The 12235-nt window shown below is 42.9% G+C and overlaps 1 protein-coding gene across 1 annotated transcript in view; it reads left to right on the top strand.

The window, feature by feature from the left end:
• Nucleotides 1-12235, top strand: part of BRINP3 (BMP/retinoic acid inducible neural specific 3) — a 932759-nt gene that overhangs the window by 643814 nt on the left and 276710 nt on the right. The gene's annotated exons all lie outside the window — the stretch shown is intronic.

Below are 12235 nucleotides of genomic sequence, written 5' to 3'. Positions count from 1 at the left end.
GCAAGAACCCTCAATCTAGTCACGGTAAGTCACACGCAATCCAAATTATCCTGTGCCCACCCTCTGGTAGGCTTAACTTAGAAGGCAATGTGTAAAGTATTTGTGCAATAAATTATACAATAACACAATATAGCACCACAAAAAATACACCACACAGTGTTTAGAAAAATATAGAATATTTATCTGGATATTTGTAGATTCACACAATAAAAGATGCAATAAGAATTTGCAGAAATATCACTGAAAGGTGATATAAAGTGTCTTAAGTCTTTAAAAAACAAACAAAGACTCTTTCAAGCACAAAGTACCTGGTTTGGAGTGGAAAATCTCCACAGAGGGCCGCAGAGGATGAGATGTGTGGAAAAATGGTGTGTGCGTCGGTTTCACCCCTTCACACATGGACTTGCGTCGTTAATTTTCACGCGGGGAGACAGGTGTCGTTCTGCGGGAAGAAAAATGGTGTGTGCGTCGATTTCGCACCTTCACACACGGACTTGCGTCGTTATTTTTCACTCGGGAAGATGTGCGTCTTTTTCCGGCATGCGGGCCGACTCCTTCTATGGTTTGCAGGATTACCAGATGTCCCAGGGTCTGTGCGTGGATTCCTAGACTTGTTAACCGGCTGTGCGTCGTTCCAGGGAGCTGTGCGTGGAATTTTCTTCCTCACGGCAGGCGTCGCGTCGATTTCCTCTCTGAAGTCGGGCGGCGTTGTCCAGGCGAGGCCGTGCGTCAAAGTTACGGTTGCACCGTAGGCGTCGCGTCGAGCGGCGTCTTTCCGGATCGGCGTGCAGTGAATTCCTCACCGCAGAACAATCTGTGCGTCTAATTTTTCGCCGCACACGACGTACAGTTGAAAGAAAGAAGTCTTTTTGGGCCTGAGACTTCAGGAAACAGGAGGCAAGCTCTATCCAAGCTCTTGGAGAGCACTTTTACAGCCAGAGAAGAGATTAGCAATGCAGCAGACCAACAGCAAGGCAGCAGCCCTTTGTAGAAAGCAGACAGGTGAGTCCTTTGAGCATCCAGGCAGTTCTTCTTGGCAGGATGTAGGTTCTGGTTCAGGTTTCTTCTCCAGCAAGTGTCTGAAGTGGTAGGGCAGAGGCCCTGTTTTATACCCAAATGTGCCTTTGAAGTGGGGGAGACTTCAAAGAGTGGCTTAAAAGTGCACCAGGTCCCCTTTCAGTTCAATCCTGTCTGCCAGGGTCCTAGTAGGGGGTGTGGCAGTCCTTTGTGTCAGAGAAGGCCCTTCACCCTCCCAGCCCAAGAAGACCCATTCAAAATGCAGATGTATGCAAGTGAGGCTGAGTACCCTGTGTTTGGGGTGTGTCTGAGTGAATGCACAAGAAGCTGTCAACTAAACCAAGCCAGACGTGGATTGTAAGGCACAGAAAGATTTAAGTGCAGAGGAATGCTCACTTTCTAAAAGTGACATTTCTAAAATAGTAATACTAAATCCAACTTCACCAGTCAGCAGGATTTTGTATTACTATTCTGCCCATACTAAATATGACCTTCCTACTCCCTTCAGATCAGCAGCTGCCACTTCAACAATGTATGAGGGCAGCCCCAATGTTAGCCTATGAAGGGAGCAGGCCTCACAGTAGTGTAAAAACGAATTTAGGAGTTTTACACTACCAGGACATGTAAACTACACAGGTACATGTCCTGCCTTTTACCCACACAGCACCCTGCTCTAGGGGTTACCTAGGGCACACATTAGAGGTGACTTATGTGTAGAAAAAGGGGAGCGTTAGGCTTGCCAAGTACTTTTAAATGCCAAGTCGAAGTGGCAGTGAAACTGCACACACAGGCCTTGCAATGGCAGGCCTGGGACAAGGTAAAGGGGCTACTTGAGTGGGTAGCACAACCCGTGCTGCAGGCCCACTAGTAGCATTTAATCTACAGGCCCTAGGCACATACAGTGCACATTACTAGGGACTTATAAGTATATTAAATAGTCCAATTGGGTTTGATCCAAAGTTACCATGTTTAAAGGGAGAGAGCATATGCACTTTAGCACTGGTTAGCAGTGGAAAAGTGCGCAGAGTCTAAAAGCCAGCAAAAACAGAGTCCAAAAAGTGGAGGGAGACGGGGAAAAGGTTAGGGGTGACCACCCCAAGGCATGTAAGGTCTAACAACAATAATAATAATAGTAATAATAATAATTATTAATATAAATTCACACGTCAAGTTGTAATGCCCTATGCTGCCATTGCCTCAAAGTTAGTTTCAGAAATACTAAGGTAAAAAGTGTGGAAACACAGTTTAAGATAATGTTTGTCCATTGCACGCTGTACCTATATTATCTTTAAAGCATTTTGACTATAGTGGGTCATAAATATGGAGATATTAATCCCACTCAAAGTCCCCACTCACAGTGAGCAGACATGATCTATATTTGTATGTTTGTCGTATGCATGCTGCGGCTAGTATCCTGACGAAGCATCATACAATTATGATTGAATAACACATGTCTTATTACTGACAACACAACGTTAAAATGCTGCTAAACTAACTTTTTACACCTCTAAGTGTGTGATTACATGAAAATGCCCCGAGTTATAATGAGTAATCCTGAACCACTCTCAAAATAGTGTAAGTATGAGTGATGTGTAAGCTACTTGATGCTTGATTGATCACTTGCGCAGTTCAATACACCTTACGGCCCTCGGACACCCAATCATAGTGCTTTTGGTTTGCAGAGTCTAACAGTTTAGAATGAGTGGGATTAACTGAAAAGATGGAACATATTACAACACCCTTGTTTTATTTGTATTATTATATTTACAAAATATTCTTGCAGGCACAACACAAAACGCAAAAACAGGTGTAAACGACTTATTTCTCATAATTTTTCAATTTACAAATGCAAAATCTGCAAAATTTGTAGGAGCCCCGAAGACTGCTTTAAACTTGTAAGTGAGTTTTAGTTTGCCAAAACGCGCTGGAAAATCTTCTGGATGGATGAACCATTGTCCTTGATCAATCATCTAAAACATCTCCTGAGGGTATTCCCTGATATTTTTATCGTACATCTGGATCCCTGTTGTCATCCAGTAACAACTTATTTAGGAGCTCCTTCTATTAGTTGAATTTGATAACGTGGTATTCACCTTCCTTGGTGTGGAAAGGTCACCAAAGATGAAGAATGCCACAATAAGTTGTGGGTGAGCTGAGGTCTACAAATAACTTTGGATACCTGCGAGATCTAATAAAACACTAAAGGTTCCCCTACATTGTATAAAACCTAAGAACGTTTTCATGCAAATATATAAGGAGAGAGTTGTTAGTGTAATTTTATTCCCCATGACACCACAGAGCCTGTCCCTTCCAAGGTGTGAAAGGGAAGAAAGCAAAATGTCAAAGTATGCCTGGGCTGAGCTTGGTAGATCAAGAATGATGGGACATGACGAAGTGGATCTGAGGTGTGAAGTAAGATAGGAATCTTTCCAAATAGGCACAAGGCTAATGATTGGGTTACAATGCAGTCACCAGGAATTACGGAGATACTTTATCAAATCCGATCCTCCTTGCCATTGTGGAAAATGAAGGCACTCTCTTTATTCAGTTAAAGGAAAATGATTTTTTTTAAAGTTATAGAAAAGTAAAAAAGGAAATGTAGCCCTAGTGCACTTGTAGGAACAAACACTGGAAACCAGCTCTCAGAGGGATCAATTGTCAATCCCTAAGAGGAGTAAATAGAGTGAAATTGCAGTATTGCTCCCATCAGTGATAGCTTGCGAGGGTATGGCTCGGGCCTCCTTCAATACCATAGGCAGCCCTTCTGCAACCAAAATCCACACAGGTGCTCATATTAGCCCAAAAGCTTGCAGTGTTCACTGACAACAATGCTAGGCTGGTAGAAGAGAAAGTCCTCTTTCCGAATATATCTTAGGGGAAAGACCAAGTGAATGTTGAGTGAGGTGTTGAAACCACTGCCATCCTTACAGATCCTCATGCAAGTTGTCCATTGTATTGGTCAGAGGATGCTAGTAACTATAAATGTCCTCTGACCCCCTCCTAATCGTCACCGGAGAACCAGTGGGGACCACTCCAGTTCAGAGGGGCTGAAAGCACTCCATAGGTATAAGGCCACTCAAATATGAGGTGGATAGACTCATTAAACTTCAGAAATCGCCTTCTCTCTGGGAGGAGTGGAACTGACCCTGGCACAGGCTCCACCGAGGATTGGGTCTGGCATGCAGAAGTCAAAAACTGCTTCAACATCATAGACTTCTTTTCTTTGGGATTACCCAATGCTCAGGATTTAGCGAACACTGTCTAGAGCAGTTCTGCAAATTATCCTGGGACCTGCTCTGGGAGCAGGATCAAGAATGCTGCTGGGTCGACCGACATAGGGAAGCAGTAGCTTGAGCGACCATTCCTTCACTGCCTTCAGAATTATGGCATGGCAATCCTTGCATATATTGGAGTTGTGCGTGTGCTCCAGACAGTAATGGCAAACCAAATGGGGGCCTGTCACAGACAATGTCTGTAAGAGGCACCACATGGTTTGAACATGGTGGGCTGCTTGGGAGTCATCCCTAGCACGCCAGGAGATGGAAATTAAAAAAGGCTTTGACAAAAATCAAGACAAATGTCAGTCAAAGAAGAATGGGGTAGCTCTCTCTGGATCTACACAGACTGGCGCTGAAAGAAAATAATTTATGTCAGTGCGCTGGGGAGGCACCTATATAATCGCATGCATCTGGTCCGGCATGTACGATGATGGCATGGAACCAAATTACACCATATGCTGATGCACAGGGATACAGCTAAAAAATGTCAGGATTCAGTCTGATGGCAGTAAATTATTCTAAGGTAAAGATTCTGCTGCTAGAATTCTCTAGCAGATATCATAAAACAAAATTACCTAATGGTTGACCAATTACTTCATTGTGGTTCCCAAGCAATAAGGTTTAAAAAGTGCATTGTGTCAACATATTTCAAACCCTTGAGTTGAGAATGCAAAAGTTGGTCTCCATCCAAACTGCCTAAAGGGACTTTCAATGGGGTCCTTTTGGGCTGTGTTTGGGTAAGTGATGTGTATTCCCAAAAATCTATGAAACTTTTATGGAACCCGAACCCGTCTATGGAGGGTTTGGAAGTGTTTCTTCCTTCAGCCAATGATCCTCATTGTCAAAAAGTATAATAATAATGTCTGAGGGCCTCGGACCTTAAGGTTCAAGAGCTTGATATTAAGGTCAAACAACAGACACACTTAACATCTGCACAGCACAGGGATGTTTTGCAGTTCCCCCACATCCGGCTCCTAAGCCAGGTATAAAATGGTTCTGGAGTCTAGTAGAGGGATATCCGACTGTTCCATGCTCAGTCCACCTCCAATGTTTGGGGAAGGCATCAAAGAGACATCTGCTGGAGGATACTAGAAACAACAGTGCTTAATATGTAAAACTAGTTTGTTCAGGGGCCCAATGTTTTCTTAGGCATTGCCCAATGCTGGTTTGTTGAACTCTAAAGCTTCCTCATATAGATTCCACCTCATGCCTCTTCATTCCACCTCCCTACAGTTTCTGTCTCAGTATATCACTTTTGCAGATTCTTTTTTTTTCCTATGTAAACCCATGCCATTTTTGTTTTTTCTCTTTTCCTTCATTTTCTGTCTTCTCTCTCTTACTCTGTGTCAAAATCTAATGACAAACAATAAGTCCCTGTCCTCAAAAAGTACCCATCCCATTTACCCAATAGCACAAAGTAAACAATGCTGGCTAGCATCAGGTACACTTTTATCGAATGCACCATTACCCCCAGGTTCCTCTAGTCCTCTCCCCATTCTTCACACCATTTTGTGAGGAACAGGGTAGGTTTGCTCTTAGGAGCGGAGGTTGGGTAGTTTTAGTTATAAGGGCAGGGTAGGGGATCAGGGTAGTTTTAGGGGTGGGGTTGTTTTAGTATTGGGGGTTGAGGTAGTTTTAGTTTTAGGGGTGGTGTGAGGGGTTAGGGTAGTTTTAGGGGTGGGTTGTGGGGATTGGGTAGTTTTGGTTTTTAGGGGTGGGGTGGGGTTTGGGGTAAGGGTAGTTTTTGTTTTTAGGGGCGGGGTGGGTGGTCGGGATCGGGATCATTTTGTTTTTAGGGGTGGGGTCAGGGTTGTTTTAGTATGGGGGCAGGTAGTTTTCGTGTTAGGGGCGGGTTGAGGGATCAGTGTAGGTTTAGTATTAGGGGTGAGGTGGGGGGTTGGGGTTGTTTTGTCTTTAGGGGTGGGGTGGGGGTCGGCGTAGTTTTGTTTTTAGGGGTGGGGGTCGGTGTTGTTTTAGTTTTTAGGGGCAGGGCAGGGGTCAGCGTTGTTTTAGTTTTTAAGGGAGGGGTGGGGGTCAGGTAGTTTTAGTTTTGGGGATGGGGTGGGGGATCGAGGTAGTTTTAGCTTTTGCAGTGGGGTGGGGGGTCAAGGTAGTTTTAGTTGTAGGGGTGGGGTTGGGGTAGTTTTAGCTATAGGGGCAGGGTGGGGGGCGGGGAAGTTTTAATTTTAGGGATGGGGTACTTCTGGGCGTTAGGGCAGGTGGAGATCGCATGCTGGAACCACGCATGCCATCCCAGACATGCCTTTACTAGGCATGCCTTTACAACAAAAAATCATTGTTAAGGCATGCGTGGTAAAGGCATTTGTGGTAACAATGCGGTCGTTGTTCCGACCGAGTTGTTTGGGCATGCATGGTTCCAGGATTCATTGTTCCATCATACATTCCTGCAGAATGTAGCACACAGAGCAAAAAACGAGGAGAAATGAAAGCATTTCTCCATATTGCGCCATGCTAACAACCCACCTGGGGTGGCGTTAGATTTTGGCGCTGCCCCCGGTTTACAAAAACTCATAAATGTGGTGCAGCGTCAAAATTCAATGGGTGTTGCTGTGGCACGCCCACAGCAACACCCATTGCACAACCCTTCCACACACAGTGCTGCGTGAAGGGGCTGTATTTAGAAGGTGGCATAAAGCCACTAAAGCTGGCTTAAAGTCACCTTGTAAATAATGCGCAGGGCGTTGCAGCACCAGAGTGTCATGAAAAGTGATGTTCCGGTGGCGCTAGGGGCTTTTAAATGTGCCTCTAAATGTGCCTCTTGCAGAGTGCTCTGGCCTTGGAAAAAGAACAGCAGTTGCAAGTTATCAGTTTTGAAACAAAGATATAGAATCGAAACACGTCCATCGGGTATTGTAAGATTATTTTTTAGTATCAGTCCTAATTAATTGTCAAGTATATTCTCTTAATAAAAAAAAAAAATATGCTGCTGCTTTTCCCACTGTTAGTTTGATTAGCAACGACGTTCATGGTTTCGGCTTAGAGCACTGAGGGAACACAAACCAGTTAGCTGCAGATATTTATTAGCTGCTCTGTCAGCCTCCTCCATAACGTCCAGGAGGCGGCTCGCGCGAGCTTGTTATGGAAGGGACTGAAAGGACGCTTGCTTTGTCAGAGAGGGGCATAACATTCAATCTTAAAAGGTCGGCTAATTAACGTCAGCCCGTAGCCAGGGCTGCATTTCGACGAAAATATAATTACACATAATTATATTGTGCCTCCTGCTTTCCAAATGCATTGGTATTTTGAGAATATAGATATTTTGCAGAGCATTTTGAATTAATAGTACTGTAAAATATGACGTGTTGCTAACATGATCGTGCCCCCACCCTTTCTGGGTTTCACTACGTCTTTAATTTGTTGCGAGTTTTGGGGTGACTTCTATGTATGTCCTGTCCCTAAAAATGTTTGTAATTGGTGCTACGGACAGGGCAGTGACCCGAATGAGCGTATCATGCTAAACTCCTAAGGTGAGACTGAAAAAGTGACCGACTTAATGTGTTACTCCTGAAAGTCCGAACCACCCGAATTTGTAAAGGAAGTAGAGGTGGAAAGTGAGGATGTTACCGAATTCCTCTTACACTGTAAAAATAAATCGACACTGATGACAAAGGTATACGCCAGGCGGCAGCCATGATGATGGAGAATCTGAATCCACGGGTAAGCAAAGTGAATTAATCAATTGGGACTTTGAGAATTGTGACTAAGCCACAGGGACACTGCAACCCCTGATGAGAAACACTGCAAACTGGAGTTCAGAGGCTCAAAATCAGGACCAAGACTGGACACCGCCAGTGATAGCCCTGGCCGAGCACATGCTACGGGTGCGGGTGGTTGGAGAGCGCAGACCGAGATCTTCTAGAAGTGAACAATCAGCCCCGTGGTTAACCTTGTGTGGTGAGCTGAGTGGCGAATTCTGAACGTGTTGGTCCACCCCACCAACCCTTCCCCAGTATATGAGGGGAGAAAAGGAAGGTAAATAGTGTGTGTGAAGATTGTATTTTTAGCAAGATAGGTGAGACATCTCTGGGACTGTTTTTCTGAAAAAGCTTTTGTAGTCATGTTTTCTGGAAAATGTTCATGCAAAATTAGCAACAAATCCCAGGGAGTATTTGGGCAATAAAATTCAGAATCACATAATTTTAACCTTTAGAGCACTATTAGAAAACGTCTATGTCTCACTAAGAAAGTCCGGCAGACACAAATGTCCCTGTGGACTGCATAGAAACACTCTAATGCAGGCGGCAAGAAAATATAAAAAATCACTCCATTAAAAAAGAAAAGACTGAATTCTAAGCTCAACGCATCTAACAAATGGAACAATACGGGGTTTATCTATTCAGGTTCCCAGCTTAACATTTCAGAGAGATGCAGAACTAAAAGCCTTTAAAGGTGCATTGGATCCTTAGCTGGTTTGGTGGAGGACATAAGCCAAAGTAAGTGATTTAGGCGCTACACAAAGATGCCGTTGCCTGTCAGAGAAAGGGCCCACACAAAAAAGCTTGCAAAGATACACGGGGAAAGGAATATAAAATTACTTTCACAACATTTCTATAATGAGGTGAATAAGACTAGAAGCATGATGTACAGGACAAGGTATTACAGTGCAGTAAGAAGACATACACCTGCATTACACCAGCTTCCATTAGGGGGCAACTAATTAAGAAACCCTGAGAAACGTGTACGCTGTGTTTATTACCCAAATGTTTCATCATGTACTTCACTCCTACTTCGAGCCTTTGCAGATTGAGGAACAAGGGGCTTTAAACTTAATAAAAGCTGTCATTCAACCAATCGAACCTTACACGGCATACTAGGCCAGGGATTGCTTTCAAAGTGCTGCTCTAGGGATTGCAGACCTCATAATGTCATCCCTAGACAAGAGGACAGATCCCAAATTCATGATTCAGAAGGTCAAGTCACTCCACTACTGAACATACCAATAGCATACCAAAAGTCCTAGATAGCCACAGGCCAACAGAGTAATTAAAATACAACAGCAATGCAAGACATGGTAACAACTGCAGACAGTACAGTGTAAATGCAATAAATACAACACAGATACCAATTACATGTCATGGATGGAATTGGAAGGTACAGCAGCTAAGGCCAAAATATGGGGGCCTGGCAAGATGCACAGGCTAAGGGAAGAAAGTTCGAAGAGCAGGGTTGGTGGAGCATGAGGGAGACACTAATGCTAGTTTTTCATGTTGACAGACACTGAGATCAAGACTGGAAATGGGGTGGGTATTCACTGGCGGTATGAAGAGAAGAACATCAGGAACTGGAATAATAAAGTACACAGAATGAAAATGGAGGGCATCAGAAACTAGGCAAAGAGCATAACGAATTTAGGAACACTAGCAACATTGGACACAACAAATATAGGTGGGCCTATGTGTGAGAGGAACAATAAAATGATTCTAGGATTCACCAATAGTCAACAACTCTGCTAGGATGGGTTGTGTCCCATGATTATAGATCGTGGGATGTAGGATGTTTGGCCAATATGTCATGATTAATCTATAAGGGAAGGAGGGTTTCATTTGATGGTGCTCCTCAGTGTTTGGGATTCGCCTCTTTTTCCTACAGTTGGAGTGGTGCTGGTCCATTTGTCGATGCTACCAGAGAAGTATCTATTTTTGCACCAACTTCCGTGAGACCTATGGCCCCCACATATTTCTGAGAGTGATATTTGACAAACTCTTATTCTTGTGGGATCTCTACCCCTCCTTTACCTCTCTACTGAAAATATTATTTTTTGTTTTAGACGATTCAACAGTAAAGATGCTGCTGAAAAAACATGGCACTTGTTTGAATAGATAATTAGTATTGTGTTAGCGGAGGTCACACAATTTTATGCGTCATCATACTGTCATAACATAACCATCGCTTAAAACACTCGAATAAAGGCACATGGTGCTAGACTCAACTACAGTGTAAGTTTCCTTCTTCACATTCTCAGCTTGAAGTTTCCAGAAGTGTGTCACCACAGGGTGAATTTTTGCCTAAATTACAGCGCCAAACTGATAGACTTTGACGTGCTGCCAAGAGGCTGTTGAAGGAAACTTCTTCTAAAATTATATATGCGTCTCTCCTCAATAGGAGTCTTTTTCGGAAGCAAAAAATAAGAGTTTGACAGGCGCATGGTGTTTATGTGAAGTAAGTTATTGTGATTTTTTGTCTTTTTATCAGCTTTTAAATTGGTCTCACGTTGAGTATTTAAGATGCGAAAAGTGAGCAATTACTTTATATTAAGTAATTTCAATAGGTGTGTGAAAGCTTAGCAATTTGCACAGAAGAATGGAACTAAGCAGCAATTTTAGTCGATTTAAGAAAGACGTATCATGGTGATTTGGGTAGTCAGCATGTCCAATTATTCTGCCTTAGGTCTGTATTTTAACCAAAAAAGCCCTAATCATGTGTGACTGGTAGGAGGATGTGATATATATCGTGCTGATAAAACTGGAGGTCATAGACAATGAAATTGATTACATTTTGTTTCTCGGTAATGGGGAATAACATTCAGAGTTTGGCGCTTATCACCTACAAATCAAATTGTTAAAACGTAACATGGTATGCAAACGTTATTGCACCCAATAATTACCAGGTGCTATAGTAATTGCATAATTTAGAATTCTGACCTCTTCTCATATAACGGTTTGAACTTCTTCAAATTTAAGTGGTGGGGGGCAATAAACTTGATGAAGTTAACTAATTTTCATTTATTTATGCTTGACAGTGGATTATTAAAACCAAACAAACATCCAAAAAGATATTTCAGAATATGGTCCGTTTCATTTCATTTAATTTTCATTTCAAATAAGCTTCATTTCGGTAACTGGTACCATAAATGCACCAAACATAGACACAAAAACCCACCCCATTTCATATACATAAAAATAAGTTAAAACAAGTATAAAATCGATACAATAATAAATACCACTGGGCTCAAGACTTAAAACATAAGGTTTGCTCACAGAGTACTCTGGCACCATATACATAAAAATATTCAAGTTATAAATCAGTGCAAAAATGCTATAGTTTGTTCAGCGATCAACACCAGATACAGTACTAAGAGACGAAGCACTTTCCTAGATAATTTACAGAGTCAATTGCACGATTCCATGATTTTAGCCTACAAATTCAACATAGTCAACACACATCTTCTTTGGTCCATAAGCAATGGAAGCAGTGAGTTCTTTCCACATGGATACAGTTGTCCTGTAGCCACCACTTGCAACATTACTTCTTAACTTCTTAAGCTTAAACAGAAGGTTGTGGTTTTGTGGCAGTAGGTATAATAGCGAAAACAATATTCCCCTCCCAAACCCCCTCTATAAGATACACACTTCACAGTAGTATCATGAGTAAACACACTAATTAACAATTCATTTCACGAAAGTGTGCTGAACCACGTACATCACTGGAAGAGCAACCTGCAGCCTTGTAAAACTATACGCATTAGTCCATTTCACATAAAAGAAGATTAAGGTGGTCATTACGAAGTTGGCAGTGTGGCCCGCCATCCCGGCGGTGGTGGGTAAAACCGCCAGCCAGTAAGGCGGGCCACACCGCCACATAAAGAACCACATGAGGGCCGCTATCGGAAGCCCTCACTCACCGCCAGGCTGCCTCCGTCAGGCAGCCTGGCAGCGGTCGGAATCATTATCAGACAGCCCACGAGAGAGACAGAACTCTTCAAATCAATTTAGGAGTTTCTGTAGACCACTAAGGGTCTTGGAGATTAGGAGAGTGTCGGCTGCAAACAACAATATAGGAACTTTGCAGGCACCTATACATGGTGCATCTGCCTCCACCATAGCTAAAAGGGGACAATATCACTGATGTACAATGAAAATAAAGTTGGAGCAAGGACTCATCCCTGTCGTACTCCATTTATACTGGTATTTTGTCAGTAA

Source organism: Pleurodeles waltl, chromosome 4_2 (assembly GCF_031143425.1).
Source record: "Pleurodeles waltl isolate 20211129_DDA chromosome 4_2, aPleWal1.hap1.20221129, whole genome shotgun sequence".
NCBI classification, from domain to species: Eukaryota; Metazoa; Chordata; class Amphibia; order Caudata; family Salamandridae; genus Pleurodeles; species Pleurodeles waltl.
Note: the sequence above shows the minus strand (reverse complement) of the source record. Positions and strands in the feature narration are given on the sequence as shown.